At 39.1% G+C, this 26,767-nt stretch overlaps 1 pseudogene; it reads right to left on the bottom strand.

The window, feature by feature from the left end:
* Positions 1-8,395: 8,395 nt before the first annotated feature.
* On the bottom strand, positions 8,396-11,821 carry LOC138145297 (ubiquitin-associated protein 2-like; annotated as a pseudogene).
* Positions 11,822-26,767: the final 14,946 nt, after the last annotated feature.

Below are 26,767 nucleotides of genomic sequence, written 5' to 3'. Positions count from 1 at the left end.
TGTGTGTGTGTGTGTGTGTGTGTGTGTGTGTGTGTGTGTGTGTGTGTGTGTGTGTGTGTAAACTAGGGGACAGTGTATTTGCAGCTTTGTTTCTTCCTACTATACCATCTTGGCCAGTCTCCTCTGTGCTTTAAGGTTTGCAAAGTGCTTTACACATATTGCCTCAACTGATTCTTATAATAACCCTGTGAGATAGATACTATTATTTCTTAAAATAAATTTTTATTGCTGTTTTATTTCTAATATCATTCAGATTTCTCACTTGTTCTCTTCTACCTCTCTCCCAGAGAATGATCCCCTATAAAGAATTTTAAAACAGGGGAAAAAAAGTTCAGTATAGCTAATCAAAATAGTTTTAAAAAAATAGGCAGCTAGGTGACTCAGAGAATAGAGCACCAGCCCTGAAGTCAGGAGGATATGAGTTCAAATTTGGCCTCAGACACTTGACACAGTATACTAGCTATGTGACCTTGGGCAAGTCCTTTAACCCCAATTGCCTTGCCTTTCTGCCTTAAAAAAAGGGGCCTACAGCTAGGTGGCGCAGTGAATAGAGCACTGTCCCTGGAGTCAGGAGGACCTGATTTGACACTAGCTGTGTGACCTTGGGCAAGTCACAACCCCAATTGCCCTGCCTTCTCCCCTTTAAAGTCTTATATTTTACACAGTGTTCCACAGGAACCTCTGCAAAGATAAGTGTGTGTGTGTGTTCTCCTATCTCATTTTTGGGGCCATGCTTGGTTATAGTATTCAGTTTCAATTCTTTTTGTGTTGTTCTTTCTGTATAGATTGTTGCAATAATTTTTTGCATGTGGATGTGTATGTGTATGTACCCTTCTCTTTTACTGTTTGTTCATCTGTTCATGTCATTACATGTTTCTCTGTATTCACCACATTCATCATCTTACAGAATATAATTCATTATATTCATATATCACAATTTGTTAAGCTATTCCACAGCCTATAGGTATGGTTTAGCTAGTATCCCCATTTTATAGGTGAGAAAAACAAGGCTGTGAGATGTTAAGTGACTCCTTGAGGATTATACAGCTAGTAAAAATATAAATGGGATTCAAATTCAGGTCCTCCCTTTTCAGGGCTTCAATTCTAGTGTTTTCTCCCTTTGTCAAGCTGCCTCCATGATGATTATTTATATTTATCTGATTAGCCCTGCCAGAGATTCATTTCTAGTCCTCTAAATACTCAAATATCTTCATGAGAATCAGCCATGATTAATTTTCAGGTTTTGAGATATTTTAAGCATCCTTTAGATTCAAGTTCATGTTCCTGAACCCTACAAGAATCCATATGGAAACAACTTACCATACACAATATACACAATATACAGAAACCCAGCCACGAATACATACTGTCCTGACAGTGCATTAATACAGTCTCCTTAATTGATTAGTCTTATAGTAATTGACTAATCATCTTCTCTGACTCCAGTCTTCATCCTCTTTACATGTAAACACTGATCACAGTATGTACTCAGTTTGAAATAGCTGGGTGCTAGCTCCTGATCACACACTTCTATTACTAGCTACAAAAACATTGCCTGTTCTTGTTTTAAAAGTGACTTGAGGCTCTCTTCAGATTGGCACAACATTTCTTGACTTTCACATATGGAGTTTCCAGAATTTAATCTTCTCCAAAATGGTTTTATCTGTTGGGTAAATCATCATATTTGATATAAGATGCTTTTTAAGAAATTAAAATCTACTATATTTTGATCCATATTATTGATTTTCTAAGTATTTCTCTGAATTTTAATTACCTGATGTTCCAGCTTAGCTGTCCATATTTGTCTTGCAAATCCTATTTCTTAATCAAGCAAATTAATGCTATCCAGTTCCCCCCACACCCAATATTTTATTAAGAAATAATAAACATCTCCTCTCAATTGTCTTACAGTTCAGGATATTTTTTTTTAAACAGTGTTATCCTTTCACTGAGTGATCTAAAGGAGGACCAAAAATTCAATTTGATTTGACATTTCAGCAATCAATAAGTACCTGGAGGTCAGCATCACCCTGACCAATGAATCTCAGCCTGTCCTCAGTGAAGCATGCTGCTCTTTTCTTAGCAGCATGAACTCAGATCCCTGGAAGAGGGCAAGACAAAGGTAATGAAATATCTATCCATCAAATGAGCAATTGCTGGAAATGGTGCTGCAGGGCAACTTTACAACTGAATATATCTTTGTGAAAGGTAAGATCTGAGAATGTTCAAGCTACATGGGCCTTTGGGGATCATCTGATACAAACTTTTGCTTTGCAGATGAAGAAAGTGAGTCTCATAGAACATAAGTGGTTTATTCAAAGTTACACAGCTAACAGCTGAGTATTATCACAACTCTGTAAAGAACACAGATCTCTAGACACCCAGGTCATTGTTCTTCCTGCTTTACTACTTGCCTCTCTACTATTGAACAATTTGGAAAATGTTAGGAAATGATTTGGAGGATTGTTTACCCCTCCTGAAATTGAGCTCTAGAAAACCAGGCTTTGAAAAAGCCCATTAAGATTCAATTGGAGCTACCTGGATATATCTTAAACCCAAATCACTCTGCCTTTCACTGATTGGCCAATAAGAATTCCCAGTATAAGTCTCACTTGATCATTGGGTTTTGATTATTCAGCATTAGTATAAATAGCAATTGTTTCTGTTCTGGCCAGAAACCCTGAGGGTCTTTCTCTCCCAGACTGAGTCCTTGAGGCTCCCTCTCCCTCCCACCCCTACCTGCCAATGAAGCCATCTTTTGCCTCATTTCTTACCTGGCCTTAAATCACTGAATGGGTGTTGCCTCAGGCAAACAGACACCTTGGGAAAGACCTTAACTTAAAAATACCCAAGTCTTTCACTGCATCTAGGGCCATCTTCAAGCATAGTTATCTATGTCTTTCCACTGGAATCATATGACTCTGGAGGAGAAAGTGAGACTGATGACTTCACACAACCCTGCCTTACTTAAATCCACTTCACTTGCAAGTCAAGACATCAACTTCCTGATGTCATTGGTCCTTTTCAAGAAGAAGGATGAACAACACTGTAAAACTTTTTTTAAACTACTACTACTACTACTACTACTACTGTTGCTGCTGCTGCTATTACTACTACTTCTGGCAACCAGGTTTAATGTCAAGCAAAGGCAACTTCCCAAGGTGCAAAACACCAGCATAGCTGCTCTCCATTTTATTCAGTGACAAATTAAGAACAGAGAAAATCAAAATATAACAGAATTCAAAATACAACATTCACCAAGTGTAATTCAATAATTTCTAAGCACTACTCCACCCCTGGGCATTACATTCATTTAGTCAATCACAAAGTACCTTTTCTCAAATGGAGATTAGTTTCTAATCATAAACAAAGTACATTCATTTGGTCAGTCACAGAGCACAAAAGAGTCAAAAGTTTCCCACCCCTGGATCACAACTGAAAAGGCCATCTACCCCAGAGTTACAACAAACTTAAGCACAGCATTTAATACCCAAAGAGAGGTCTTTTCTTCATCTTGACCTGAGGCAAGTTCTCAGCAATCTTTGTTCCTGGGGAGACAAAGCTTAACAAGGCCACAAGATACATTGCCTGTGTCCTCATTAATTCATTCTCTGTCTGCAGAACAATCCTAGGACCCCTGAAAACATTAGCAAAACCCTCTTGCAGGATTTCTGCAAACATACAACAAGAAAATCCTTCTTCAGGGCTTCTGAACCAACAGCAAGGTTCTAGGACCTCTGCAACAACAGCACTGGCCTTCACCAGTGGACAAATCTGGCAAAACAACATCAAAACAGACAGACAAAGTACCAGCATAATATCCATGTCTCCTCAGTCCTTGGCAGCTCTGGGTGGCAGCTTTCAAAAGTACTGGGCAGATAGAACTGGCCCTCAGCAATCCTCTCTGTGTCTCTGCCTCCACGATGATGCTTCCAAAAATTCTTGTGCCTCTCTAAATTCACATCACCAGCTGCTCCCAGTTCAGCCCTCTCTTTTCATGTCAACAAGTCCATTCCCCAAGTGGGATTCACAAGCTCTGGATTTTAACACAATCAATCCAAAAACCAAGCCAACACAGGAGGATCTTTAAATTCCATTACTATTACACCAGGTGGTGGATAGAGTGTAAGGCCTGGAGACAGAGAGATCTGAGTTCAATTTTGGCCTCAGACATTTACTAGATATATGACCCTAAGTAAGTCACTTAACCCTCTTTGCCTCAGTTTCCTTTTCTATACAATGAACTGCAGAAGGAAATGGAAAACCATGCCAGTATCTTTGCCAAGAAAATCCCCAAAGGGGTCATGAAGGGTTGAACACAACTGAACAACAACAGCAATAACTCCTAGTACTACATTTACCATTACCGCTAATACCACCATTACTACTGCTGCTGCTGCTGCTACTACTACTACTACTACTACTACCACCACTACCACTACTACTACCTTAACTTATTGTCCACTCCTTCCCCCCAATTCTTTGAAGCTGACAACCAAAATATGCTAAAGTATAAAGAATTTGTGATCATGTTGTGGGGAATCATAGGCATGTGGGAGTATTTGTAGTATAATCAATATCTCTTAGGTATTTTTCTTAGGGACAACCAGAATAAATATCTCTCTTCTATCTGCTACTGTCTCACCACTTTATACATTTTCTCTTTCAGGTTCAAAAGTAGTTTAATCAGGGGCGGCAAGGTGGCACAGTGAATAGATCATTGCTCTGGAGTCAGGAGAACCTGAGTTCAAATCCGACCTCAGGTACTTAACACTTATTAGCCGTGTGACCTTAGGCAAATCACTTAACCCCAATTGCCCTGCCCTCCCTCCTCCAAAAAAGCAAAAAATAAGTAGTTTAATCAGCACATTCTAGATCTAGGACATATTAAAAAATTATCATTATTGCATAAATTCTACACAATTTTCTTGGGCTCCACTCTGGATGAAGATTGGGGGAAACGTCTCATGAGCTTTCTTCTTTGATATCAATCTAGAGCTGTAAATTTATAGAGAGACTGAAAATTGCAATTAATGACCATTTATTTTATTATCAGCATCAGGTAAGAAAGAAGATAAGCATTTAAAGATATAAAATACTGCAATGAGAGTCATAGCCCCAGTCATTTCTTTGAAATAAACTCCTTAAGAGCAAGAACTGTTCACTTTTTTTGCTTCTGTATCTCTGGGGTCTATACCAGTGCCTGGCACATAGTAGATGGTTAATAAATGCTTGTTAATTGATTTTTCTTTGGGAAAAAAGACCTGTTGACTGTACTTTTTTCCTCACCAACTATCAACAACTGCCCAAATTTTGGGTCAGCCTTTCTATACCTTTAATTCTCTTCTGTATATCTTTGGTTTCTCTCCTCTCAAGCTTTTGAGTGGAGATTTTACCTCCTTACATTCCTTCAGATTATTTCCCACCTCCAGGTCACTAGAACTGTCAAACAATCTGAGCTCTCCTGAGTGCCTGTTAATAGTCTGACCCAAATATTTGCTAAAGTTTCTATAATATTTTGATTATATTCCAGGGAAGGTGCTCCAAAGTCTCTGTGAGTTTAAACCTTGGTAACCTGGGTCTGAATTTGTATAAGAAATTTTCTATTATGTCATAACATTCAAGATTATATTTGTATATTGATTTCTTTATACTTTTTGTAGAGATGGTTTATAATTTCATAGATGAAGACATTGAAGGTTATAAAAGTGGAGAGATTTGGCCAAAATCACAGTTGGCTAATGACAGAATTGTAACAAAAGCTCAGATCTTTTGGATGCTGGGATATTTTCCACTACACAGTAGACTAGAAAAGAAATAGGAGAAACATTAGTTCATCAATAGCCAAGGAGAGTTGGCATTTGCAGTATTTCTCTTTAAATCCAAAAGATGCAAATCATTTAGGATCTATAGTAGAATTCCTAATTCTTTTTATCCCTAACTGAGTTTCATTTAGGAAAATGAGTAACTGCTAATGAATTTTTAAGTTAGAGTAATTTAAGTTAAATTGTTATCTAGTTTCAGTGTGAATATACGATCCTTTTCATAATAGAAACAACTGCATCTTTTTATGTGAATAGTTTAGTTTTTATGTAAGGAGAAAGGATAAAATCAACACATGAAGAAACAGTCTCAAAATTTAAAAAGAGGTTATTAGGAAGACCAGAGAATTGCCCCCAGTTTAATGACACAACCTATTTAGATGACTGAGGATAATGGCTGCCAGACATTATAGTCCACCAGTTCATTGACTTATGCCTGTTTTTAATAGTTTTCAGTTGAGAGAATTGTTTACCAAATCACTGCATGGAGATGAAAGGAAGATTAAATACTGTTGCATTCAAAACTGAAAAAAAGGGTAAATTTCTTGAATTTTACCTCATAAGGGAAAGATAAGTTGTTGAGCACCAGATTCCAGTGAATAAAAAAAAAGTCATTTGTGTAGAATTGACAACATAATGATAGCTAATATTTATATAGCTCTATGTGCCAGGTACTATGCTAAACACTTTATAATTTTTATCTCATATACTTGCAATAACCCTGGGAGAAATAGGTGCTATTATTATTATCCCCATTTTACAGATGAGGAAATAGAGACAGAGGTTAAGTGATTTGCCCAGAGTCATGCACCTACTAAGTGTCTGAGGTCTTCCTGGTTCCACAGCCAATACTCTATCCACTGAGCCACCTAGCTGACAATAAAGCTTGGGTTGGTTGAGTACCTACTGTTCTGATTAGATGGAGAAAGGCTGAAAATTTGCTAGTAAACTCATTGTGAGAGAGCTGAATTCTACTACTATTTGAGCTTATTGCCCTCCAACTATGTTTACAGCTTGAGAGAGAGAGAGGAAACCCTGCCTAGTTGTATTCTAACACCCTCTAGTTTGGGAGGGAGAAGTATAGAGGACAGAGACATCTGTTATACTGTTGGCTCTGTTTACTACTAGAAGTTTGATTAACTGAGAGCTGGTTAGACAAAGAAGAATCCTGGTGATTGAAGAGCTGTCTGGGACCTTCTGCATTGCCAAGATAGCCAATTTGAGAAGCTTTGCAGTTCTCTGGCTATATTAACTATACCCAATCATTAAACATTTGTTAAGCACCTACTTTATGCTAGGTAGCATATTAAACACCCATTCCTGGTGGGTGAGAAGAAAAAAAGGAAAAGAAGGAAGAGTCCCTTTCTTCAAGGAGTTAACAATCTAATGGGAGAGATAATAAGCAAATAAATATGTGCAAAAGCTCTATGTAAGATAAACAGGAAACAATTAAGAGAAGAAATGCACTAGAATTCAAAGGGATTGGGAAAGGCTTCTTATAGAAGATGAGATTTTAGTTGAGACTTTTAAAAAAAGCCAGGGAAGTCAATAGGTAGAGATGAAGAGGGAGAGCATTCCAGGTTTGTGAAACAGAGAGAGTGCCCGGATCTGAGAGATGGAGGGACTTGTTTGTGGAACATCCAGGAGGACTTTGTCACAGGATCAAAAAGGATATCTAAGATGTTTGTCCTTTGTTGTCAAGCAGACTATGACATCAGGAAGGTGATGGCCATGACTTGCAAATGAATTGGATTTAAGTGAGGGAGGCTGTGCAAAGTCACCAGCCTCACTTTCTTCTCTGGAGCCATTTGGGTTTAGTGGTTAAATACAGGTCAGAATGACTGGAGATGTAGGATGTAAGAAAAAATTGAAAGGTAGGGCCCTAATGGCTTTTTTTTTAAGTTCTTGGAGGGTAGGGCCTCCCCTACACAGACACAAGGCCCATGTCCTATTTCACCTTAGGGAGGGTGCTGTCATCTGGCCAGAGTGAATGCCAACAGAAAAGGGAAAGAGATGGAGGATGGGACAAATGATAGAACAGTGGTTTAAAAAAAGAAAAGTAACAGCAAAAACCAACACAGAGAATGAAAACTCAATGGCATGGAAGGGGGAGAGAGAGACAGTAAAAAAAAAAAAAACAAACTTGATTTTTCATGTGTACCACGTTCTTCCAAACCTGAACTGCCTTGGCTGAGGGGCCCTTCCCTTCCTCCCCCTCCCACTCCCATGCCCCTGTCAGAGCAAGTGGGACAGAGTGGAAGCCCAGAGAGTTGGGGTCAAAGGAGAGGCACAGGGGAAGGGGAGGATCCTCTTTCCTGACGGAGAGCACACACAGCTGCAGTCTGTAGACACCACAAGTATGTAGGCTTCTATGACATTTACAAATACATACATAAATATATTACATAAAACAGTGAATCAGGGGCAGGAAGATGGATGCTCCCCCCGAAAGACTCTTGACTGAGACAGTTACTATTTCTCTGCAATCTAATAAAATGCCGGTCTCCAAGAATGGGTCTCTGTGTGTTGGTTTTCCTCTCAGGTCCAGTGTCTTCTCCATCCCCCTGGGGGATTCAGTTTGTCCAGTATGGAGAACTGCCATAGGTGGGTTTGGTGGCCTGAGATTTGGGCTGCAGGTTACTGGGTTGGCTACACTGGCCAGAGCCACCCTGCCCATCCTGCTGGAGGTGGTGATGTAGTATCTTGGAATGGGGCTGCTAGTGGGTGGGTAGGATATGCAGGAACAGGCCGGGGCATAACCTGGGGAGGAGCCAGGGGTCAGTGGGCTGGTGGAACCAAGGGCAGAGGGCAGGCTGAATGGTGGTGGGGTGCCTGTGTGGAATCCCTGTTTGTTAAATGTCTGAGTCTTGTTGTACATGGAACCAGCTATGTCAGGCGCACCTGTATTACTTGATGTCACTTTTCCAGGTCCAGAACCAGCAGACTTGTTTTGTGCTGGTGATGAACCACTATAGGCTTCTTTGCTGTAATCTACAGCTGCTGTCCCCTGGGTCAAGTCATCGTAACCTGCTCCATAGCTGTGCTGGCCATAACCACTGGCCTGCTGAAAGGGGGCAGTGGCAGTGTTCACATTCACTCCATGTTGTTTAGCTGAAGCAGGAGGGACAGACATAATTGGCCCATACTGGAAGGTGCTGGGTACACCGCTGTATTAGGGGAGGTCAGTGTAACTGTAGCCAGGAGGCAGCATAGGGTTGAGAAAGGGCTGTTGAGCTGTGTGCTGGGTCTGAGATTGCTTCTGCTGGGGCTGAGCCAGAGTGATGGTGGGATGCAGAGTGCAGGGGATGCAGAATCTCCACGGCCAAACTTAGTTACATCACCTGAGTATGGGTTATTAGCAAGGCTCCTATCTCTGCTGGTGTGGGTCGCAGGAGGAGGAAATGTAATTCCATAATAATCCATTGTAGCCTGGATTGTAGCATCTGAAGATCATCATAGCCATAAATTGGGAAGGCAGGCAGAAGTGCACCAGGACCCAAAATGTACTGGTTATGTAGAAGGGGTGGGACACCTTGGGGTATATTGGGGGGAACTTTGCCTGAAGAAACTAAGGGTACAGGTAGTTGAATTGGCATAGAGACACTGGTGACTCTCAGACCAAGGCTGTTTGTAGTGTTCATGTTGTTGGCCATGCTGACAACTGAAGAGCTGGTGCTGGTGGCAGAGGCTGAGGCAGCTGGGAAGGCAGTGGAGGGCTGAAGTGAGGCTGCTCTCTCAGCACTGGTGTGTGTGTGTGTGTGTGTGTGTGTGTGTGTGTGTGTGTGTGTGTGATGTACTTGATGACAGTGCTGATGATGCAGAGGAAAGGTTGTTCTGATGACTTGACAGTGAACTGTCTAGCTGAGTGAGGAAGCCACTGGACAAGTCACTGGATTGGGTTAAGGTAGGCAATGTGGCTATGTGTGGGGTTGCTGAAGGCATAAGTGTAGGACCAGAAGCTGTGCTTGGCAGAGAGCCCAGAGTTGGGAGAGAGGGAGAGGTTTCTGTTGTCTTCAGTGCTGTAGCAGATGAAATAGTGTCTAGAGTTTGCTGAGTTCAAACACCACCATGTCCATTTATGACAGCAGTAGAAGTTGTTTCAGATGGAGCCATGGAGCTTTGGTATGCTATCCTGCTATGCACAGAGTAGGAGGTCGTAGGAGGAAGATGTTGTTAGGGGACTAGTGGTCTGAGATAAGTTGGTCAAATGGGAAGACGTGATGACAGAGGTTGTGTAGGTCGACTTCTGTACTGTATTGGATGTTGGCAAAGAGGTATTCAAAGGATCACTTACAGGTTTTGGATATAAACTGATTTGGGCCTGATTACTATTTTCACTGCTCAATGCTGATCCAAATTCAGAGAGAGAAGGTTCTGATCCAAATTCCAGAGCTCCAAATTGAACATTTAACCCTGTAACATCTGCTGATCCTGGTATTTCCACCGCAGATGCAGGGAACTTGGAAGATTGTAGTACTCTCCATTTTGGGGGTTTGATCTGTTTTGGCTGAGTTTGCTGGGCAGATGCTGCTTGGTTTCCTGCAGACATGCTGGGGAGCTGCAGCATCTTGTTCGCAGCTGTGGCATTGTCTCAGGAGTTTTCTTGGAGCTTTATCTGGGAAGAGAAGTTCTCCATCCCAGGAGGAGGAATGGGGATGGGCTGGGTCTGGTGTTGCTGTCGCTGACTCAACTGGCTCAGAACTGGGGACAGCTCAGGTTGAGATTTGAAGTCAAACTGATTCATTATAGAGGACTGGGGAACTGGGGGTTTAAGATCCCAAGGTGAAGTGGTTGTAGGAGGACTAGTGCTGTTTTGTTGTCAACTCTGCGTGCTGAACTGGCCCAAACTTGGAGATTTCAATTGGTCCCAGATCTGGGAACCAGTAGGGTTTGCCATCTTTGAGGACCCAAGCTCTCCAAACCCAGAACCAAGAACTGAAGACAGACTTTGTGGAGAATAAGAGTTGACAGTACTCAAGTTGCTAGTTCCTGAAGCCATCTGAGTGCTGTGTTGAGAATTTGTGAAGGGGCTTGGCCAAAGCCCTGCTGCTGAGGAGGTTCAAATGAGTTGACTTCTGGGACTTGGGTAGAAGTAGAAGGCTTCTGGAGCAAGGCTACCAGGTCAATGCTTTGTGCATGATTTTCAGCTGGAACAGAAGAAGCTGTGAATATCTTCATTTCAGAAAGATCTTCGTTACAGTCTTCTGTTGTCCACTCTTCTACAGAGTTCTTCCATGCTGCTGCTGGTCCATTATCTGTATCATTCTGACTGGCTTCCCAAACTTCTGGTTTTGTCCCAAAGCCATCAGTAGCTGAAAAATCTGTGTATTCTGCAGGGTTAAATGTCCCCATACCTTGGGATGAGAAATGTCCTGTCCCTTTCCCTCTCCCTCGTCCAAATCCTCTGATGCGGCCACACTTGCCACGCTCTGAAGGCTTGTCCCCTGGATTACAGTCAACTTTGTTCTCTTCACCTCTAAAATCTCTTCCACGACTGCCACCTTTTCCCCTCTGGTTGTTGCCTCCATGTACATGACTTGTCTCTTTATCATTTCTCTTTCTCTATTCTCTTTGTTTTATGAGTTCTCTTTTCCATAACTCTTCTTTTTACCACCTAGAGTCTCCCATGAAGTTGTGTCTGAATTCCCTTCCAGCAATATGTTGATGGCTCTGTTCACATCGCCATTGCAATCATGCAGGGCCACTATGGACTCATCCTGGTTTTTCCCTGTTTCTTCCATAAGCTGTTTAACTTTGTCTTCAAAGTCTGCATCATTTTTATCATAGATCATTTGAGCTAGGCGAATCTGTTCAGCTGTTGCCTGTATTACTTGTTCCTGTGGCTGCGTCATCTGTGTGGTTGGAATCTGAGTTTTGTCCCAAGTGCCCCAGGAACATACACTGCCCACTGAAGTCATCATATACAGTATATACCAAACAACATATGTACAAAATAGAAAATTGCTGCTGCTCCCACCGCACCCAGGACCAGGGGCCGCAGCTCCTTACCTGCCCATGTGCCTCCCTCTATTTTCTTCTTTGTGTTGAAATTTGCATCTTGCATTTTCAGAAACTTTACATAGATATAAGCTCTTGAATTTCTGCCTTCATCTTTAAAGAAGAGGAGCATAGTAGGAATGAAGATAAAATCTAATCTTTGTCCTCTCAAATTCTATAGATGTCACCTACCAACACACAGGCTTAAAACATTTAAGAAATCAAAAGTTGACTGTGGAGAAAACACCATTGGTGATCACTGGGATCAGACAGGATCTTCATGGTGTCCTTATGCACATTAACATTAAAAAAAAAGCTTGTATGTAGGTAGCATTGTTGTATGTATGATATGTATTTAACATTTCAAAGTATTAAAAAAACAACATACTATGCTGCATAGTCACAGACAACATATTTACTTTCAGGTCCCAACAAACTTCAGATTATCATGTGAAGGTGCTGGTCAAAGAGTAGGAGCTGGATAAAAGATTTCATAGTTTGGCTCAATTTGAGCTAATTCAGGAGAACTGTGAGTAAGCCCCAAGGTCTGTACACTTCCATGGCAGCTGAGCAACAAATCTTCACCTAGTATAATTTGAATAATAACACCCTGTGAATAGGGAGGCTGAATTGGGGAACATCTCTTTGAGTAGTACTAATATAATGCTAACAATAACTTGCATTTATACTGCCTTTTAACATTTGCTAAGTGCTGTAAACTTTCTCATTTGATTCTCACAACCACCCTGTCAAGTAGGTGCTATCACTAGCCTCATTGTACAGATAAGGAAACTGAGGCTAAGAGAGATAAAGCATTTTTCCCAGGGTTACACAGAGAATGTATTTTATTTTAAGCATTTAAGAAAATTAAGGGAAGGGGTTCATAGGCTTTACCAGACTCCCTAAAGAGTCCATGAGACACAAAAAAGATTAAGAATCCCTGTTCTAAGATTTCCTGTCCCAATCAATGTTAATTTTCTCCTCAACCCCTTGGCTCTAGTAATGAAGAACCAAAGCAGGGACATTCCTTTAAAGAATCTTATCTTCTCCACATACAGAGACACCATTAGATCTGAAATATGGCCCTCCCTCCATGTGAAGGTCTCCAGCATATACTCTAATAACAATCAGGAATATTCTTCTTTTCCCTTTTTTTACCTTCTCTTCCTGGAGTGGAAGGAAGGAAGGGGAGGAAGTCAGGACAAGGGAAGACGGGACCTTTCACAGAATCAATGACTTCCAAATATTTCTGATGATAAAGGGAAAGCTGAACAGATACTTCTTTTCTTCTTTTTTCCTTTTGAAACTTATTTAGCATTTTATTTTCCCCCAATTAATGTAAAAACAATTTTCAACATTTGTTTTTAAAACTTTGCATTCCAAATTCTTTCCCTTCCTTCCTTCCTACTTCCCTCATTGAGAAGGGAAGCAATTTGATACAGGTTATACATATGTAGTCATACAAAATATAATTCCGTATTTGTCATGTTGCAAAACATAGAACAAAAAGAAAAAAAAGAAACACAAGAAAAAATTAAAAAAATGTATGTTTAGACATCATTAGTTCTTTGTCTGGGGGTGGAGAGCATCATAAGTCCTTTAGAGATGTTGTGGATCATTGTATTGTTGAGAATAGCCAAGGCATGCACAGCAGATCTTTTTACAATATTGCTGTTACTTTGTATACAGTACATTTCACTTTGTATCATCTAATGTAAGTCTTTCCAGGCTTTTCTGAGAGCATCTCACTCAGCATTACTTGTAGCACAATAATATTCCAACACAATCACATAGCACAATTTGATCAGCCATTTCTCAATTGATGGGCATCCTCCCAAATTCCATCTTTTTGTCACCAGAAAAGAGCTATTATAAATATTTCTGTGCATATAGTTCCTTTTTTTTTCTTTTTTTAAATCTCTTTTTGAATACAGACCTACTAGTGACACTGCTAGGTCAAAGGGTATGCATGGCTTATAACCCTTTGTGCGTAGTTCCAAATTGTTCTAAAGAATGGTTGAATCAGTTCACAATTCTACCAGCACTGCATTAATGCCTTATTTTTCTCATATGCTCTCCAACATACGTAATTTTCATTTTCTGTCCTATTAGTCAAGCTAATAGTTATGATTCAGTGCCTCAGAATTGTTTCAATTTACATTCCTCCAAATCAATAGTGATTCAGAGTACCTTTCTCATATAGCTCTAGATAGCTTTGATTGCTTTATTTGAAAACTGTTTATATTTCTTGATCATTTATCAATTGGGAAATGACTCTAATTTTTATAAATTTGACTGAGCTCTCTATATATTTGAGAAACGAAGGCTTTATTAGAGAACTTGCTTCCATTTTTTCCAGTTATGATTACTAAATGTATTTCCTTCCACCCTATCCCTTCTGTTTATTCTATTCTCTCTCTTCTTTCACTCTGTCCCTTCTCAAAAGTGTTTTGCTGATTACTGCCTCCCCCAATCTGTTTCCCTTCTATCACCTCCCCCCTTGTCTTATCCTCTTTTCTTACGTCCCTGTAGGATAAGATAGATTTCTATACAAAATTTAGTGTGTATGTTATTCCTTTTTTGAGCTAGTTCTGGTGAGAGTAAAGTTCACTCCCTCCCTCTCACCTTTCCCTTCTTCCCCTCCACTGTAAAAAAAAAACAAAACTTTTTCTTGCCTCTTTTATGTGAAAGAATTTACACCACTCTACTCTCTCTCTACTCCCATTGTATTCCTGATTTTTACCCCTGAATTTTATTTTTTAGGTATCATCCCTTCATATTTAATTCACACCTTTGTTATCTCTGTGTACACACACACACACACACACACACACACACACACACTCTCACACTCCTAACTGGTCTAATAAGAACAAAGTTTTAATGAGTTACAAGCGTCATCTTCCCACATGGGAATGTAGATAGTTTAAGTCACTTAGGATTTCCCTTTTCTGTTAACTTTCTTATGCTTCTCTGGAGTATTGTATGTGGAAGTCAAATTTTCTATTTAACTCATCAAGAATGTTTAAAAGTCCTCTATTTCACTGAATATTCATTTTCTTCCTGAAAGATTATACTCAGTTGTGTTGGGTAGAAGATTTTTGGTTGTAATCCTAATTCCTTTACCCTCTCGAACATCATATTCTAAGCCCTCTAGTCCTTTCGTGTAGAAGCCTTGTGTTATTCTGACCGTGGCTCCATAATACTTGAATGATTTCTTTCTGGCTGCTTGCACTATTCTCTCCTTGACCTGGAAACTCTGGAGTGTGTCTATCATATTCCTGGGAGTTTTTGTTTGTGGATTTCTTTCAGGAGGTGATTGATGGATTCTTTTAATTTCTATTTTACTCTCTGGTTCTAGAATATCAGAACAGTTTTTCTTGATACTTTCTTGAAAGATGATTTCTAGGTTTTCTTTTTTTTTTCATCATGGCTTTCAGGTAGTTCAATAATTTTAAAATTCTCTCTCCTGGATCTATTTTCCAAGTGAGTTGTTTTTCTAATGATATATTTCACACTGTCTTCTATTTTTATTTCTCATTTTTGGTTCTGTTTTATCATTTCTTGATTTCTCATCGAGTCATTAGCTTCCATTTGCTCCATTCTAATTTTTAAGGCATCTTTTGTACCTCCTTTTCTTTTTTGCCAATTCTATTTTTTAAGGAGTTTTTTTTCCCCTTCAGTGAATTTTTGTGCCTCTTTTCCATTTCACCAATTCTACTTTTCAAGGCATTCTTCCTTGCCCCAAAACACTCTTTTCTGCCCTAAAACTGTGATGAGTGTCCCTGTTCCACTACAACTGCAATGTCTGATGTTCTAGCGCTCCTCTTCACCCTGGGACTGCCATCCAGGACTGAAGCCCAGATCTGGGTATGGGGAAAGCACCAGAGCCCTGCCCCCAGTTCCAGCAAAGAGACTTCTGTAATCTCCTCTGATTTTTGTCAACCCTCTTACCATCTGTGGACTGAGAACTCCAGAAACAGCCTCTGCCATGGCTGATTCAGTAGCTCCCAAGGCCTGCTCCTGGTTTGCTGCAACTGGGGCTGTGTTGCTGTGGTCTACACTGGACTGTACTCCTCTCTTACCCAGGTGTGACAGACCTTTCCTGCTATCCTTCTAAGTTGTCTTTGGCTACAATGTTGTTTCACTCTGTCCTTTTGTGGGTTCTGTCACCTCAGGAATTGCTTTATGATATTATTTAGAGGTATTTGGAGGGGTTTGTGGGAAAACTCAGGGAAATCACTTTGTTTTCTCTGCCATCTTAGCTCCATCTCTAAGCAGATACTTCAAAAGCAATTCCAGTGAATGGAATATGCTTACTTTAGATAAATAAATTTGAATTTGCTCAAACATAGCTGCAGGAATGGCTACGTGGCACAATGGATAGAGCACTGTGTCTGGAATCAGGAAAACCTGAGCTCTAATCCAGCCTCAGCTGAGTAACTACTTACTAGATTTGTGACCCTAGACAAGTCTCTTAACCCTCTTTGACTCAGTTTTCTTACCTGTGAAATGAGATGGAGAAGAAAATGGAAAACTACTCCAGTATTTTTGCCAAGAAAACCCCAAAAGGGGTCATGAAGAGTAAGCTCAGCTAAAATGATTGAACAACAAGGAAGGTGTAGGTAGTTTTAAAGAAGCATTGCCAAGTAGACAAAATAAGTTTGTCTCAGAGCAATGAGAATACCTTCCCCAGAGGAGGTAAGGAGAAACAGGAATCTTCAACTAGTGGTGTGCAACAGGCTGTGGTATTTTATTCTCATCTTGCAAGGGCAAACCTATCAACACAACCCAAATGCTACTGTCAGTTGCTCAAGCCACTGCTGCCTATTTTGGCCTGTGCTCTTCCATGCCCTAGGCCAGTTACCTCAAAGGTGAGAATAGAGTTCCTGTATTGTACCAAAATCATGGGTCAAGCAATATCAGTTTCCAGATCCTGAAAACCTGATATTCACTTAGTAAGAGATAAATTGCTCTAATGGACAGTGAACTGAAGTAAATCTATATTCCCAACCTTTTGTTCCAGAAAGGTTGGGAGAAATTGAAATAGTTTGCTAAGGGTGACAGGTGTTGAGAGTAGTTGCCATTGATGGCATTACACAGGTATTACAAAGATTGCTTTTATAAGGAAATGCCTATTGTCCTCTATGAGGTCTAAGTGATTTGTTAGTAGATAGCTAGGTTTTTTTTAAAGGATTGCCATTGAGTGGGAGAAGCAAGCTAATCAGAATATCTAGCAATCTCTTGTCCTCATGCTAGATTGCTAACATACTTGAGGGTCAGAAGCCATTCTTTTAAGTAAATCCTGGAATTCCAGTCAGGAAGAACTGAGTTTTAGTCCTGCCTCTCATTAATGGAAGGTATAAAATTTCATCTTAGCCCAATTTCTAAGGAAGTTTTGTTAGGATAATGTATCTTGACAGGAATTCTTTTTTTTATTGTCTTTGTATCCCCACAATAAAAATTAGGCATTTATTAAAGGCTTGCTGAATTGAACCACTTCCCTTTCTAATATTTACAATGAGAGAAGAACAAAATGTATGTAACAAACTCACTTAGAGTGGTCAGTATGAGAAAGCCTTAGTTTGACTAGCATTAGCCTTGGATTTTCTGACCATCTTCCAGTTTTCATTTCTGTGTTCCAGTAACACAGAGATGAGGAGAAATGAAAAATAGCTGATACATAAAGGCCAAATACTTTAAAGTTCAAAGAAAAGGTTCATTGGAGGGGTGGGTGAAATTTTGGTTATATTTCTTGAGCTCATCTGCTTTGAGACTACCTTTGGAGAATGAATTTTGGGGTCAGATGGGACCCAACATGTCTCCAGGACTAGGATGAAACTAGATTGGCTGAGCTGTACAAGAAAAGGTAGTTTACTTGATTCTGTGTGCCTGCTTTCATGCTAGTGTTTGGCAGTTAATATCTGAACAAATTTACATGGAAAAAAAAAGAAATAACAACTGGAATACGATGTTGAGACTCTGTCCCAAAAAAATGTTATACTTGATTGTCTTTCTAAATATTTAGACCAGAAACTGTTAAAAAAAAAAAGTACTGAGTTCTATTGAAAAATTCACTCAGTTACAAAAGGAGTCCTTCCAAGGGAGCAGTGTAAAATAAGAAGGTGTAAGTTTAAATTTGAGTAGGTAATGACTTTTTGGTTTTGTTAAGAAGGGTCTATGTATTTTCTGGCTGTATTCCTTAGTGATCTGTGTGTGAACCATTAAAAAGGGATTAAGATTAGATTTTAAACCTCCTTGATTCTGTGCTCTTTCTTCTCGACAAAATTGGCTTAGAGAAGTTAAGCAATCTTATTTTCCTGGAAAGTCTGATGAATATCCTGAGAAACAGAAGAGTATTGGATTTCCCTGTTCTTAATACTGTCCATGACATGTCATAGATTATAGGGAAAAACAATATAAATTTTATTATTTGTCATCCCACTCAACATTTGATATATTTTAATATTGGATTCCAGAATTAATTAAACTTCCTTCTCCTTGCCTTAAGATCCATATTAATATGTTAATTGAGATGCTAGTGAAATTAAATTGTGTGAACCTGTTATAGAAATGTGTTGATTGATGTGAATCAGGAACATTTATCTTTGAAAGCAACCTAAGAAATCATTTAGTCCAATTCCTTTATTTTGCAAATGAAGAAACTGAGGCTTATAGAAGTTAAACTCATACATGTATAGTGTCAGAGCTGGTAAAAACACCTAGTCTCTTGACTTTCAATTCATTATTCTTTCCAGTATAGCTTAATGACTTCTAATGCTTATGCATGTCAATGTTTATATTTCTACGTGGGCTGGTATGATTGAATATATATATATATATATTTTTTTTTAAAGTTCTACACTAACTTCATATTAAAGAAAATGTAGGGGTGGCTAAATGGTGCAGTGAATAAAGCACCAGCCTGGAGTCAGAAGGACCTGAGTTCAAATCTGACCTCAGACACTTGACACACTTACTAGCCATGTGACCTTGGGCAAGTCACTTAACCCCAATTGCCCTGCCTCCCCCCCTCCAAAAAAAAAGTTATTTGCTCTCTGCATGATGTTACAGGAGCAGTCTGAGGGATTATCAGTATCAAAGAGATATGATCAGTGAAGTTGAAGATCTATAATTAGAGACAAAGTCATGGTTATTCTTGTCAATGAATAATGAGGCAACTAGGTAATGTATTGGATAGAGTGTTGGACCTGGAATGAGGAAGAGATGAATTCAAGTCTAGTCTCAGACACTTACTATCTCTGTGACCATGGGAAAGTGATTTCTGCTTTGGTTTCCTTTTGTATAAAATGGGGACAGTAATATCACCTAACTCCCAAAATTGTTGCAAGGGTCAAATGACATAAGATTTGTAAAGTTCTTTGCAAACATTAAAGTTCTAGCTATATGTTTTATTATTATTATTCCTTCAAAAAGAATGCTAGGAAGAGGCAATATGTTATACTGGAGAGTACTTGATTTGGAGTCACAAGGCCCAGGTTCTAGCTCTGACAATGACTTAGTGTGTGGTTTGAAGCAAGTCACTTAACTTTCTGGGTCTCAATTACTTTATTGACAAATGATTATATTAGAACAAGTAATGTCTAAGACCCCTTCCATTTATTAAGCATCTATTCTCTCTAAAACATCTTTCCAATAATCCAACTCAAATTCTCAATAATCTGTGACTTTTGCTTAATAATCCATTACTCTTTGATTCGACATATTTGATGTGCTATGATTTTTATTGTCATTTCAATGAAACATCTGAGAGAATTTAGTATCTGTACATCTTTTTTGAGATACAGTGAGTTTGTATTGTCATTACTAGAAGCTCAGCCAACATCAGATACAGTTTTTTGGTTAGAGCAACTCATGAAACCCATCCATTAAGTCATGGATAGGTAGTGATATACATTATTATTGGGTGGTACCCACACAGATGAAACCAGGGATATTTAAAAAAGTGAATTATTACTAGAGCACACTTGTTCTTTAATAGTTACATGAGATGAGGAATATTGCATTTCCATTTACCATAGGGAAATGAGAGTGTGACATCATGGTCTTAATTTTTAATTTCAGTTATTTCCATGATCTTAACACCGTTGATGCAACAGATGATGAAATGACATTAATAAAATAAAAGATTGTAACCATTAACAAAATTACATTAACAATGCATTAAGGATGCAGAATTCAGTCACTGAAAGAACACCAAGAAAACACTGATGAACTGTACTGTTGAATAAATCATGATGGGATTGTGAACATCCTTAAAAAATAATGAGAGTGTTCATCAGAACTGCATTTTTAGTGTTTGTGAAAAGGTTGTGTCTTAGGCCAAATTACTTTTCCCTATCCTATTTTTCTTTCCTTCCTTCCTTCCTTCCTTCCTTCCTTCCTTCCTTCCTTCCTTCCTTCCTTCCTTCCTTCCTTCCTTCCTTCCTTTTTTTCCTACTTATCTATCTTCCTATAAATTTTCCTGGCTTTGCTTATTCCACTTTGTCTAAGTTCATATAAGTTTTTTTTTGTACTTCCCATATTAATCTCTTCCTCTCAAAGTTTCTTTCACCCTTCAGGTATTTCTTAAAACCACTGAAATAGTTCTGATATCCTTTACTATTTCCTGCCAAATGTTAGAGGAAGACCTAATGCCTGTATTCTCTTAGATTGGTTTTCATATTGGGATAGAATGAGGAATTCACAAGTCATCAAACAGTTAACAATAGGAATTATCCTTTTGCCCTGATATTGCAAGGATATGCAACATGGATATGAGGCATTTATTTTCTCTGGATTTGATCCTCTTCATTTCTGTATGACAATGCATCTGTTCAGTAAGGCAGAATATTGTGAAGGATACGATGATATGAATGGTCTTAAGAATTCAGCTAGGTCAAAGGGGCCCCAACTTGGTCCCTGGGTGGGACTTTTTATGCCCTTAGGTGATCTCAGGAAGGTGCTTCAGGGAAGTAGGGTCTAATCAGATTTAGAGACTATTTTGTTGCTTTTTTAGGGAAAATTATTCCAAGTTTAGAAAACAGGGAAAAGTTAATTCCTGTTGTAGGAAATAGGGATTCAAGGTCCCAGTGAGGACAAAGAATAGATGTTGAAGTGAGGCACATGGAGAAATAGAATGATAGAGGACTATGACTGGATAAATAATTTTGGAGTTCTTCAACAGGGAGGTTGAATATTTGTAGATAATTGTAAGATTAAGTGTATGTCCATCACTGTATTTAACTGACATGAACTATAGTCACTATAGTTAAGTTGACGGAGGAAAAGGGAAATAGAGGTATTGAAGGGACAGCAAAATGTTTTTGAAGTTCCCTAGAATAAAGATGAGAATACAGTAAAGGGGAAGACTGTAAGTCAGGCATTGAATTGAGAGATTAGAATCTGTGAGCTGAGAGACATTGGGACAGAGTTTTAGCTCAGTTTTTGCCACTGACACTATCCAGAGACTATAGAACTTCCAACTATCAGTCTATCACCACCTCTCACTCTAGGCACAGAATTCACAAAAATGATCTGGTGCAAATGGCCAAATTGGCTGAGCAGGCTGAGAGATATGATGACATGGCAATCTGCTTAAATTTTATAATTGAGTAAGGAGATGAATTACCCATGGAAGAGATGAATCTTCTCCCTGTTGCTTACAAAATCATTGTTGGAGGTTGGATATCATTTTGAAGGGTCTTTTCAAGTATTGAGGGAAAGACAGAGACTGAGGGGAAAAAAAACACACAGCAAAAAGCTTGAGAATATAGAGAGACAATGAGACTGAGCTCAGCTATATGAACAATGATGTATAGTCAATATAAAAAAAAAAGTTGTTGGTTCCTATTGCTTTCCAAGAAGAAAGCAAAGTTTTTTATTTGAAAATAAAAGACTAAAATCATTTGGTTGAGGTTACTACTGGTGAGAACAAGAAAGTAATATTGGATCAATCACACATATATAAGCAAATTAGCAAAGCTCAAATTAGCCAAAAAGATATCCATCCAATATATATGCTATGATTGGGTTTGACCTTGAACTTCCAGAAGCTTGATTGCAAATATTCGAACTTCCTACACAAAGATCACTCATTCCTTTGCAAAAATAGCTTTTGTAGATGTCATTGCTAAACTTGATATGTTAAGTGGAAAATCAAACAAATACAACACACTAATAATACAATGACTGTGAATCTACTTGACATTATGGACATCAGAAACTTGAGAAGGTGAGACTGATTTAGGAGAACGACAGGAGTATTGGGCAGCCTTTCAACTTTTGTCTGCCTTATTCTGAAATTTATGCAGTACCACTTGCCATCCATGGTGTTTTCCAAATAGTTTTTGTTTCTGATTTATAACAGATTTATGTTGCCTTTTATGGGTCAACTAGGTATTGCAGTAGATAGGGTGTTGGCTGTGAAGTTGGGGAGATATGCGTTCAAATCAGGCATCAGACATTTGCTAGCTATGTGACCCCCCTGATCAAGTCAATTCACTTCTTCCTGCTCCAATTTCCTACTCAGTAATTATAGCACCTAAATCCTAGAGTTTTGTGAAGATTAAACAGTAAAATTTTCTAAGGTACTTTGTATATCTTTAAGCACTGGATAAATTTTAGTTATTTCTGTACTCCCCATATGATTTTAATATTTAATTTTAGTCAAGTAAAGCTAGTTAACTTTTGAGGATTTATCTTTTTATCTGAGAAGGACAATATGTAAGGCTATTTGTAATCTAAAGATACTATACATATTTGGCATGGTGCTTTTGCTACATTTAGATTTCACAAGACCAGTGTTAAAATAGCTCATGTTCCTGTGCAAAGAAAACTGCCTACATATTGGCCTATTGTGGGAAAGAGGAGTGGAAAAGGGATAATTAATTCTAACCATAGGTATAGTTATTGTGGACACTTTAGGTATGAAGTACTCATGACTATGACAAAAACATAGATATTGAATGTCATACCATGTGAATTTATGACTACAGTTGTAAAAATGTTCTTAAGACAAAGTTTTACCTTAGTCAGTTTACTGTAGAGAAGGGTAAAAATGGTTTATATTCCATTGTTAGTAAAGTTACCTGCTGTCCACTTTCTTTATTTTTACTATACTTATTTTTATTTGTATTTAAATGACTTAGAGATACATATACAAATAAAGATGCATTAAAAATCATTTGCTTGAGATCCTATATCAAACGCAGCAGTAAAAAATGAAACAAAACCCATAAGATCAACATTTTTTTTGCTTTTGTGCTTTTAAAAAAATGCCTGACATACATATAAAGTTTAACAGGGAAATAACTTGAGATAAATGCCTTGTTTAACGTGTTATGAAATTGTCATGAACATTCCAGGTATAATTTTCTATAACATGTATACATAAACTGGTGTAAGTAGAATACAAGTTTCATGAGAGAGAGGGAGAGAGGGAGGGAGGGAGACACAGAGAGAGAGAGAGACAGAGAGAGAGAGAAACAGAGAGACAGAGAGAAACAGAGAGACAGAGATCACAAGACAGAGATAGACAAAGAGATAGAAATAGAGAGAGATAGAGATGACAGGGACAGTACAAATAATGTCCTAGTAGCTAACACCAAGTTCAAGATTTGTTGGGAGCGAAGGCCTTAGGGCCAAGTACCCTTCCCCCCCCCCTGTAAGAAAGCCACACCCCCGAATACCCTGTCCTGAGAATCAACCAACCGCTAAAAATACCCGATGTTCTAAGCGCAGAAGTTTCGTTGCTACAACTGCTGAACAAGTTGCTACAACTATAGAAGTTTCAGTTGTCACCCATGGAAACCCCCCTCACTCCCCTCTCTCTCTGCTTCCTCATCCCCCAAGAGTATATATGCTTGGCTTTAGCATAATAAAATCAGACCTTGACAAAAACTCGCTTGGTCTCACTCTTTCTTTCCCACCCATTACTTTGCAGGCTGGGTCCTCCTCGGTCCCACGAGTGAACTAGTCTCGGTGGACGGGACAAGTGGCGCCCAATGTGGGGCAAACATATGAAGCTGTTGAAGACAAGATATGGCTTGAGCTTGAACAAGGCAATCTGGGTTATCCTGCATCACTGCACATCCCAACAGATAGGATGTCCGTAAAGTAGAAACTGCAGTACTGCTACCTTGCAACTCTGGCCCCAACGCGGTGATAAGGGCATTCAAGCACCGTCCAAGACTTTGGTGAACTTCAGCATGAGTAGGTGGAACAGTCAACAACAACATCAGTATAAGAGAGAGGGTAGATTCCACATGGATATGGTACAGTGGGCCAGCAGAATCAATTATCAATGAAAGAGAATGTAGTGCCCATGTCCGCACATCAGGAGAAGCTCCATCCTGCGACAAAGTGTAAAGGGCTCCAGCCCAAGCGCTCAAGTGTTGGGAAGAAGCCACACCTCCTAAATATCTGTGCAGGGATCCCAGAGCCAAACAATGTCCTGTTCTGCTCACCACGTCCCTAGCTGACTTTAGCTTGTCAAAGCTAACCTGTGTTAATCCAGCAGTAAAGGAACCATCACCAATCACTCGGGCTAATCTAGCCAAACCCTCTGCAGCAGCACATCGCATTAAGGGGTGTACTTTCCAAGGCTCCCATCAATAAGGATAGTGCAGGCTTTCTAATTTCTTCTGAGCCTAAATTTCCTTTGGAGCTGGCCACATACTTCAAAAAATTAGAAAATGCTGACATAACATGTAACTGTACTACTTGCTGACGAGATGCTTTTGTGTGTTTTATACTGTTCAAAAGTTGTTCCAGTACCAAGAGCCTTTGAGATTCTGCTACATGTGCACACACAATTCCAAAAAGCCTGGCTGCAGAGCTGATAAGCTCTTCCATGGTCCTAGCTTTAGCCTGAATTTACCTGTCAGTTGGATTCACAGGCAGGCAGCTTTCAGCATCTTGTCCAGTTCCTCATCCAGTTTCTTGTCCAGCTCCCATTCCATTTTGAAACTCACCTCAAGTCATTCACAGTTTCTGTTTCTGGGAAGACAAAGCTTAACAGAGCCAAAGCAACACTGATACACATTGCAGGCACCATCATCACTTCACTTTCTGCCTGTGAAATAAACACAGACACACAAACAAGATCTGAGAAATCAACACAAATCGTCAGTAAAGCCCCAGGACCTCTGAAAACATCAGTAAAATGCTCCTCCAGGACTTCTGTAAACAGGCAACAAGAAAATCCTCTTTCAGGGCTTCTGAACTATCAGTAAGGTCCCAGGGCTTGTGTAACAACAGCAATGTCCTCTATCAGCAGACAGATCTGAAAAAATAGCATCAATACAGACAGACAAAGTGCCAGCACCACAGTCATGCTTCATACCAATTCTGCTGTCTCCCAGCTTGTGCTCTTCCTTTTATATCATCAATTCCTTCTGGTTCCATCCACCTTTTATGTCATTCCTGTTCCTGTCTTTGACAAGTCTCTTCCACTGTGAGTTTCACAAGTTCTGTTTCTTAACAAAGACTTGATATAATTATAGGCAAGGTTGAACCGAAACAAGGTGCTAATACTTGTTTGCTTGCCATTACACCTTCCCACTTCTCAAGGTCATTGTGAGCATCAAATGAGATAACGGTTGTGGAAGCAGTTTGCAAACTGTAAAGTGGTGTACAAATGTAAGGTGGTGTTTTTTTTACCCATTCTTTTGAAGTACGGTATTAAAGCATTCTTGGATAAAGTCAAAGTTAGACAATGGAGATAAATTTAATCATATATATATATATTATTACTAAGATTTGGTGGGAATCAGCATGAATGGAATATGGCATAGAATACTAAATCATTTTCAAAAGGAAGGCATTTTAAATAGAGGCGATAGAATAGCATTGTTACTAATTACGTGCACTTGAATATATTCATTAATGGGAGGGGGTGGGTATTTGGTAGCAATAATTTTGATGATGACCAACAGAAGGAGAAAATAAAGAAATATTATGGTAAGAGCATACTACTAATCATGGAGCCAGAAGAAGGAAATTCATGAGTTATGAGAACAGATCAGAAACCTGGCATAGTGGAATGATTTGGTAATGGTGGGAAATATCAATATCTTCTCTGGATATAAAACTGGATCACTGAATTCTTGGACTTAGGGAAATTTCCTTCCTTCATTCTTCCCTTCCCCTACTCCAAGGCTAGCGTTGTCCAGAAAATTTCTCTTCTTTAGCTATAAAGCTTGGTTCCAGAACTCATGAATTTGAGTTTGTGCAGAAAGTCAGGGTTCATAAATTTATAATGTTCTGTCTACATGGCTGCCACAAGATATTCATTAATGACTCTTGGCTTTCTGAAGTGGGGGAGAAGGGAAGAGAATATCTTCTCCTTACACACACACACACACACACATATATATACACACACACACATACACATGCCACGATATACCTAATGCTTTCTTTCTAAAAGAACAGTGGAAAGGAAATGGTTAAAAGAAGCTAAGAGTCCTTGATAAAAACTTCTTTTATAAGTAATTGAAAAGACATGGCTTTTACAACTAGAATTTGTCTAAGAACTAGACTTCACTTATCCCTTTGGAGATTTCCAGGGGTGGATCTAAATTAATTAATCTTGGCCCAGACCCCTTGATTTAGACCTAATAAAGAGTTGCTTTTTATCTCTTGCCTTGGTGATCTTGTCTAAATCCACACCCTTTAAGGAGAGGAATTTTCAAAAGTCCTAGACAAACATTCACCAATAAATTCATCCAGTTTAGAACTCCCCTCTTCCACTCATAAGTAAGACATATTACAAAAAGGGGGCAATGGCCACAAACATGTGAAGGGCTGTCATTTGGAAGAACAATTAGACTGATGTTATTTGACCCCAGACAAAGAACTAGTAGAAAAGAGTAATAATTGCAGAGTACTATTTTGGCCAAATCTAAGGGGGAAAACTTCCTAATATAGAGAACTGTTATTTTGGG

Source organism: Petaurus breviceps, unplaced genomic scaffold, assembly GCF_028583685.1.
Source record: "Petaurus breviceps papuanus isolate PSGF00001 unplaced genomic scaffold, PetGlider_PUasm1.0 90734, whole genome shotgun sequence".
NCBI classification, from domain to species: domain Eukaryota; kingdom Metazoa; phylum Chordata; class Mammalia; order Diprotodontia; family Petauridae; genus Petaurus; species Petaurus breviceps.
The sequence above is the reverse complement of the archived record's forward strand: the minus strand, read 5'-3'. Positions and strand labels throughout refer to the sequence as shown.